The sequence below is a fragment of the Chiloscyllium punctatum genome, chromosome 35 (assembly GCF_047496795.1).
Source record: "Chiloscyllium punctatum isolate Juve2018m chromosome 35, sChiPun1.3, whole genome shotgun sequence".
NCBI classification, from domain to species: Eukaryota; Metazoa; Chordata; class Chondrichthyes; order Orectolobiformes; family Hemiscylliidae; genus Chiloscyllium; species Chiloscyllium punctatum.
Window position 1 is genome coordinate 39501755 of NC_092773.1, and position 8494 is coordinate 39510248.

The window sequence follows — 8494 nt, forward strand, 5'->3', positions numbered from 1 at the left end:
ATGTTTAAGACTGAGACATATAATTTCTTGTATATCAATTGTACCAAGGCTCAGAGAGAGAGAGCGAAGGAGAATGGAGTTGAGAAACTTATCAGTAATAAAAGAATGGATACTCAGACTCGATGGTCCGAAAGGTCAAATTTTGGCTCCTAAATGTTACAGTCTTAGATGTTGTTTCCACTTCAGGTAATCCTCCCGCCAACTGAAAAATCGCCTGCCTCCCGCTAAAAAATGCCTTTCATATTGTGTACGATTAGTACCAGTGGTAGTTTAATGTGGCTGTTTTGTAATTGATTACCAGCACATTCGTCCTGTCACAGTCAAAACAGGACTTCTAACCTCCTACCTTAAATCAAACTATACTTGCATTTGGAACAAATCAAAATGGCTCTGAAGGATGAAAGGATTAATATATGAGGAAAAATGACATTTATTGTCATTGAGGTAAATGAATGTTCATCTCATAAAAACATTGGGAAAGTTTGATGGAACTTGATGAGTTAACCGCTGAGAGGATGTATTCTGCTGAGGGGGAATCTCAAACAAGGAAAGTCTGTTTTCCAATTGAGACGTGGTTTACAACATAGATGAGAAACATTTATCTTAAAGGACAGTGAGTGTTCAGCAAAATTGCAGTCCAGTCTGGGATATTGAAAGTAAAGACGGCTCAGGAACAGATGTTTCATTTAAAATGATAACTAATGATTTTAGTCGTAAAGGTATCAGATGATGGAGCCTGGTCAATAGCCCGAGTGATCCAGTCCGGCTCCTATGACTCATGTCCTGACAAGTTCATCGTGACATCAAACACGCCCTGATTTCCAATATCATCTGAAAGTTTTCATTCATGACCGTATATTTTATCTGTATCAAGGATATGATTCAGGAATGATGAAGCCAGGGATAAGCCCAGTGAAAAATGACTCGAAACAATAATCCTGTCACAGGTTTAAAAAAACCCTTTGATTACCATTCACGGCTTCTTGACATCGAGTCAATTTTTGATGCGAAATGAAATGCCAGCGTGGATTTTAATAGCTTTACTTTTATGCCCACACTACCCTGTCGGAATTTGTAGACAATTGCATAAATTTTCTACTTGAGAGTAAGATCGTGAAAGAAGGGCCATGATCACAAATATTTCCTCATAAATACAATAGTGAAACAAAGAGAAATATCATTCCTTTGTATAGCTGGTGTGTGGAGCTCATCACAACAAGAAACGTTTAAAATATTTAACTGAGTTAATTTCAAAAGCAACTAACACAATTACACTTGGGGAACAGCAAATGGAAAGAGATGGGAAAACGTGGAGTTGATGATAATGGAAAGTAGGAAATAAACTGAAGACGGGGTGGAAGGGTAAAAGAGAAAAGTGTTGAGTGCTGATACTCAGAGAGAACAAGTGTTGTGTCGAAAACGGGATGGCATATAGGAACACCACAGAGAACGATTGAAATCAGTTATCCACCTCATTATACAGCAAACATTTTATTTTGTTAAGAAGCAGCGGGCACAGTGGGTACGTCAATCAGCTGGCTGACGCGTTGGTAAATATGTATTAAACACAAACTTACCTTGTACATCAGGACAATCCATGTTTGTTTCAGTATCAGCAAGAGCGAGAGCCTCGATCAGGGAGCTGATATGGAGGGGAGTCACTAACTTAAAAAAACCTCATCATTAGGTGGAGTGCATGTGGACTAGGAGAGGATCTCTGACAGCAGTCAGTGATGTAATTTTTTGTATGTTTGCGTTACCTGATACACTACTTAAGTTGTGTCACCCTCCCATCCACATCCTGTAACAAAAAGGAAAGCTTTGTGCGTCCGATTGGGAAGCTTTTTTTATTCTTTATTTTTCTACAGTCCCTTTTGAGTTTACAATATGGGAATAGCGGTTCGGATATTTGAATGGTCCTCTTGCAGAATATCGGATGTAACGTTCAGCACGATTGTCATTGCTGACTTCTTCTGCAGGAGGGGGGTCTACCTCGAGATAATTGAAAGCAGAGAGTAGTACTGAGGTATTCCAGCGCGATCAGAGGGTCAGTTGGAAGGTTTGCAGCATTGTCACATGACGAGAAATGGGGGAATGAATTATTGTCGGAGAGTCAATTCTGAGTCAATGCCTCACTCTAACAGGTTTAGTTTGAAAGAGTGACACATAATCACAACGTCAGTCGTCAGATATTCCAACCGTATGAGAGAGTCCGATTGAAGGAGTGTCTCATTGTTGGACGACAATATTAAACCAGTACCTCATTATTCCGAGATTCTGCAGCTCTTTAAGGGGCCAGTACTGAGAAAGTGCTGCACATTCCAAACTTCAGTCCTGAGGGAGATATTAATTTCAGATGTTCAATTTTGAGGCAGTATTTATTAGCCAGAGGGCCAACATTGATTCAGTGTCTCATTGCAACAGGTCAAATTCAAGGATCCACCACACACTCATGGTCAGTTCTGAATAAGTCCTCTTTGTGACAGTGTCAGCACTGAGGGAGGATATTCCTGTGAAAGTTTCAACACTAAGAGGGAGCCTCATGATCGATGGCGCAAGGGCAATTATAATGCGAGTAGGAAAAATTAAGATGCGGAGAATGGGGGAGCAAAACGCAAGTGATGCAGACAATGGAAATATGGAGCTGGTTTATGGAACAGGTATTGTGTGACCTTCATAAGTATGTCCCTGACCGGCAATGCGGAAGTGATTAGCTAAGGGAACCGTGGTTTAGTACAGATATGTCATCTCTTGTTAAGCGGAGAAAGGAGGCTGATATGTTGAGAGACAAGATGGTTCAGATGAGGCATTGGAGAGTTACACATCAACTGGTAAGGATTTAAGGAGAAAGTTAAGAAGAGCAAAGAAAGGACATGAGCAGTCTTAGCAAAAAGAATAAAGGAGAAACCTAAAGCATGTTATAGGTATGTGAGGATAAAAAAAGATGACTAGGTTAGGAATAGGGCCAGTCAAAGACAGAAGTGGGATGCTGAGTGTGGACCCTGTGGAGATCAGAGAGGAATTAAACGGACATTTCTCATCAGTCTTCACTCAAGTAAAGGAGAATATTGTAGAGGAGAATAATGAGAGATACGCGATATTAGATTCGAAAGGATCGCAGTAAGTTGTGAAGAGGCGTTGTCAATTCCAGAAGGAGTGAAAGTAAGCCAATCCCCTGGGGCGGTTGGGAGTTATCCAAGGATCCTCTGGGGAGCTAGGGAGGAGATGCCAGAGTATTTGGCTTTGATTTCTGAGTAGTCATTGTCCACAGGTTAATTACCAGAGGACTGCAAGACAGCAAATGTCGTGCCCTTGTTGATGAAGGGCAGTAGAGTTGACCCAGGTAATTGTAGAACAGTGAGCCTTACTTGGAGTCATAGAATCATTGAGATGTAAAGCATGGAAAAAGACCCTTCGATCCAACCAGGCCATGCCGACCAGATATCCCAACCCGATCTAGTCCCACCTGCCAGCACCAGGCCCATATCCCCCCAAACCGTTCCTATTCATATACCCATCCAAATTCCTCTTAAATGTTGCAATTGTACCAACCTCCACAACATGCTCTGTCAGCTCATTCCATCCATGTACCAGTCTCTGCGTGAAAACATTGCCCATGAGGTTTCTTTTATATCTTTCTCCTCTCACCCTAAACCTATGCCCTCTAGTTCTGGACTCTCCAACCCCAAGGAAAATACTTTGTCTTTTTATCCTATCCATGCCAATCATAATTTTATAAACCTCTATAAGATCACCCCTCAGCCTCCGACGCTCCAGGGAAACCAGCTCCAGCCTGGTCAGCCACACCCTGTAGCTCAGTTCCTCCAACTCTGACAACATCCTTGTCAATCTTTTCTTAACCCTTTCAAGTTTCACAGCATCTTTCCGATAAGAAGGAGACCAGAATTGCACGCGATATTCCAACAGTGGCCTAAAAATTGTCCTGTACAGCCGCAACATGACATCCCAACTCCTATACTCGATGTACTCAATAAAGGAAAGCATACTAAACGCCTTCTTCACTATCGTATTTACCTGCGACTCTACTTTCAAGGAGCTATAAACCTGCGACTCCAAGGTCTCTTTGTTCAACAACACTCCCTCGGAACTTACCATTAAGTGTATAAGTCCTGCAAAGATTTGCTTTCCAAAATACAACACTTCGCATTTATCTGAATTAAACTCCAACTGCCACTTCTCAGCCCATTGGTCCATCTGGTCCAGATCCTTTGTAATCTGAGGTAACCCTCTTCGCTGCCCACTACACCTCCAATTTTGGTGTCATCTGCAAACTTACTAACTGTACCTCTTGTTAGCATCCAAATCATTTATATAAGTAACAAAAAGTAGAGGGCCCAGCACCGACCCTTGTGGCACTCCACTGGTCACAGGCCTCCAGTCTGAAAAACAACACTCCACCACCACCCTCTTTCTTCTAGCTTAGAGCCAGTTATGTATCCAAATGGCTGGTTCTCCCTATATTCGATGAGATCTTACCGTGCTAATCAGTCTCCCATGAGGAACCTTGTCGAACGCCTTACTGAAGTCTGTAAAAATCACAACTGTGGCTCTGCCCTCATTAATCTTCTTTGGTACTTCTTCAAAAAACTCAATCAAGTTTGTGAGACGCATAGAGCCATGTTGACTATCCCGAATCTGTCCTTGCCTTTCCAAAAACATGTACATCCTGTCCCTCAGGATTCCCTCCAACAACTTGCCCACCACCGAGGTCAGGCTCACTAATCTATAGTTCCCTGGTTGTCCTTACCACCCTTCTTAAACAGTGGCACCACGTTTGCCAACCTCCAGTCTTCTGGTACCTCACCTGTGACTGTCGATGATGCAAATATCTCAGCTGGAGGCCCAGCAATCACTTCTCTAGCTCCCCACAGAGTTCTAGGGTACACCTGATCAGGTCATGCGGATTTATAGACCTTTGACCGTTTCAAGATATCCAGCACGTCCTCTGTTGTCTGAAAGGTTTTATAAAGGATTATAAAAAGTAAGATGTATAATCATCTGGAAAGCAACAATTTGATTTCAGATAGTCAAGATGGTTTCATCAATGGCAGGTAGTGTCTCACATATCTCATTGAGTTTTTTGATAATGTGACCAAGCATGTCAATGAAGGTAGAGCAATTGAGGTGGTATATATAGACTTCAGTAAAACCTCTGATGAATTTCCACGTGGTAGGTTTTTGAGAAAATGCAGAGGCATGGGATTGAGGGTGACTTAGGAATTTGGATTAGAAACTGGCTTTCTGAAAGAAAGCAGGGAGTGGCGATTGATGGAAAATATTTAACCTGGAGTCCAGTTACTCGTGGTATGTCACAATGATCTGTTTTGGGTCAATTGCTGCTTGTCATTTTTATAAATGAATTAGACGCAGGCATAGGTAGGTAAATTAACAAATTTGCAGATGACACAAGTGGAGGAGCAGTGGACAGTTTGGAGGAATGTTAGAAGTTGCAGGGGGACTTGGATAAACTGCAGAATTGGGGTGAGAGTTGGCAAATTGAGTTAAATACAGCTAAATGTGAGGTAATGCACTTTGAGAAGAATTTGGAAGGCAGAGTATTGGGTAAATGGAAATATTGTTGCAAGTGTGAATGTGAAGTGTGATCGTGGAGGCCATGTACATAGATCTTTGAATGTTGCCACCCAGGGTGATAGTACTGTTGAGAAGGCATACGGTGTATTACGTTTCATTGGTAGAGGAATTGAGTTCCGGAGCCGCACTATCCTGCTGCAATTATGCAAAACGCTCGTGCGGCCGCACTCCGAATATTGTGTACAGTTGTGATCGCCATATGTCGGGAAGGATGCGAAAGCATTGAAAAAGGTGCAGAGGAGATTTACCAGGATGTTGCCTGGTCTGGAGAGAAGATCTAATGAGGAAAGGCTGAGAGATTTGGGTCTGTTCTCACTGGAAAAAAGACGGCTGAGAGGGGATTTGATAGAGACATTCAAGATGATCAGAGAATTAGATGGGGTAGACATGAAAGATATTTTTCCTAGCATGATGACGTCAGCTTCTACGAGGGCATGTAACGACAAATTGAGATGTGATAGATTTAAGATAGATGTCAGATGCAGGTTCTTTACTGAGAGAGTGGCAAGGACGCGGAATGCCCAGCCAGCCAGTACAGTTAATTCAGCGACATTATGGAGATTTAATTAATCCTTGCAAAAGCACGTGGATGACGATGGAATTGTGTGGGGAAACGAGCTGAGAATAGATCCAACGTCAGCAACATTGAGGGCCGAAGGGCCTGTTCAGCGCGGTATCCTTCTATGTTCTTTGTTCTTCCCCACAGTCAGCATTCATACAAAGCACGGGTTTCAAATCTCTCCCATCCAGAGCGGCACCAAACAGAAACTGGCTTATTGATTTTTGAGATGTCTCTGTACTCTTCACAGACTCCTTTTTGTCCTCATTATATTTATAAAACCAGTTGTGTCTGACTTCAACAAAGCCAGATGCTGCATTTGAGCGAGGTAGAACTCAAAACTACCATCGTCCGATTCGAATTCAGATGCGTTATCCTTACAGCATCGGGCCCACCCACCGCCGACTTCATCTCAGCTTTTCCATATGTAAGGGAGACGTGTAGATCGGGGGAAACAAAACTGACAAGTTGAAGAACCAGCAAAGGTAATCAGCGTCACTGTTTTACTTCAATATGTCACACTTTGTGAAGCAGTGCTTTTCACTGGCAAAGAAAATACATTTGTCTTCAGGTGCCGCCTTCTGTCTTGTCTGCATCTCAGCTGGCAATTTTCATGGTTGAATTCACAGTCACGTCGCGATTCCATGATCCACTCCAATGAAATGTACTTTCATGATTTCAGTCATGGGTTCTTCCTTTCAAGACCCTGACCAATTTAGCAAGGAAACTCTGGTCCTTTCTAGCCCGGGATCTAGAATAAGTCGAGTAGAACGCCACCCTTGTTGGTGCCGCTGCTCACCGGAGGCCAGCGCGTCAAAACGAGGCCCTGTCACCATTAGCTTGTTTTGTGCCCCCCTGCAGGACATCTGCTAAACAACATCAGATTATCACAGCTCCACCTTCTTCACATTGAAACACCGGGCGATAATATGAACTGTTTGGAAACTTGGGGAGAGCAACTTTGCTGCTAAAGTTGGTTATGGAGTCAACGACAGACACATTAGTGTGTACAAGTCAGTTCGCAAGGTTAACAATCAGCATAACTGGAAATCTCTGCTTAGGATTCCGCGTTTGCATTGCCGAGACCTGGAGATAATTCCCACTCAGGTAATAAAGATTTATTTCTCATTTTGAATGAAATCTAATTCCTGCTTTTGCAGGACACGCACGGGATCCTGCCAGAAATGGTCCAGTGATTATTTACATCCGTGTACAAGGACAATGGCAGCAGTTACACGGGAAACTACCACTGCAAAGCCCCTGCAATCATATCACCTTTCTGAGTTGTACGTATCTCGCTGATCCTACAGTGTCTCTCAGTGTAAATCCTGGAACACCCCCGCCCCTCTCCCGAAGCGGTATCATGGCTGTATGTCCGTGCTGAGGCGCTACAAGGTTCAGGAAAGTAACTCATCCCCTCCATCACTGGGGTAATTTGGGATATGCGCTGAATCCTATCCCATTGAGTGACGATTTATATTCCAGTAATCCGTTTCTTAAAGTTGAAGGTGCTTGTCAGACATCTGCAGTCATTGGGAAATAAGTTGAGAAGCGGAGCAGGACAGTGAAGTAAAGTGATCGACAATGATGACTGGGAGGCATGAGGCAGGAAGTGAACGTGGAACTGGTGGTGCAAGACTCAGTGTCGGTGGCAATGGGTCTGCTTTTACTGCCCAATGTTTGCATTTACTTACACATTACGCTTCGTCAATTCAACAGAATGACCTTGATCCTCTTGTTGTATATTAATGAGGTTCATGGGCCACGAGAAGATGAACACATCCGCTTTCTCCTGTCAGTTTGAACAGGTGAAAGTATCAGTTTGAAATTAATGCAAGAGGAGATTATCTTTTTATGTGCCTTTTTAGTGGAGAATGTTCAGCTGTCAACTGTTTGTATTTGAAAATTGGAGGATTGATTGCAATTCTCAGTGAGCAACGTTTGTCCAAAAACTGTGATGAAGTGGTTAAGTAACTTCACATATGGGTATGTAAAAGGAGAGACAGTGTGGCGCCGTGGCTTAGTTGGTTAAAGCATCTGTCTCATTAACCGGAGATCCTGGGTTCGACTCCCAGCGGTGCCTGCTTGTTGTGCTCGTACTTGGGCTTCATGTTGCGTCACAGAGTCTGTGTCTCATTGTACTTCTACCCTGTAATGATTTGGTGATCCAGGTTATATTCCAACAGTGAATGTTGTGTCTGTTTTCAATTCCAAACTATTAATAAATTCTCTGGTTTCTTACTTTTATTCCAGAAGCACTTTTGCTTCTCCTCCTCTTTTATTCCACTTCTTCATTTCTGGTTTGGTAGGAATAACGAGATG

The 8494-nt window shown here is 42.9% G+C and overlaps 1 non-coding gene across 1 annotated transcript; it reads left to right on the forward strand.

Moving 5' to 3' along the window:
* Window positions 1-8181: 8181 nt before the first annotated feature.
* On the forward strand, window positions 8182-8255 carry trnam-cau (transfer RNA methionine (anticodon CAU)). Its single transcript has one exon. It is a non-coding gene; the product is annotated as a tRNA-Met (tRNA).
* The last annotated feature ends 239 nt before the right edge of the window (window positions 8256-8494 follow it).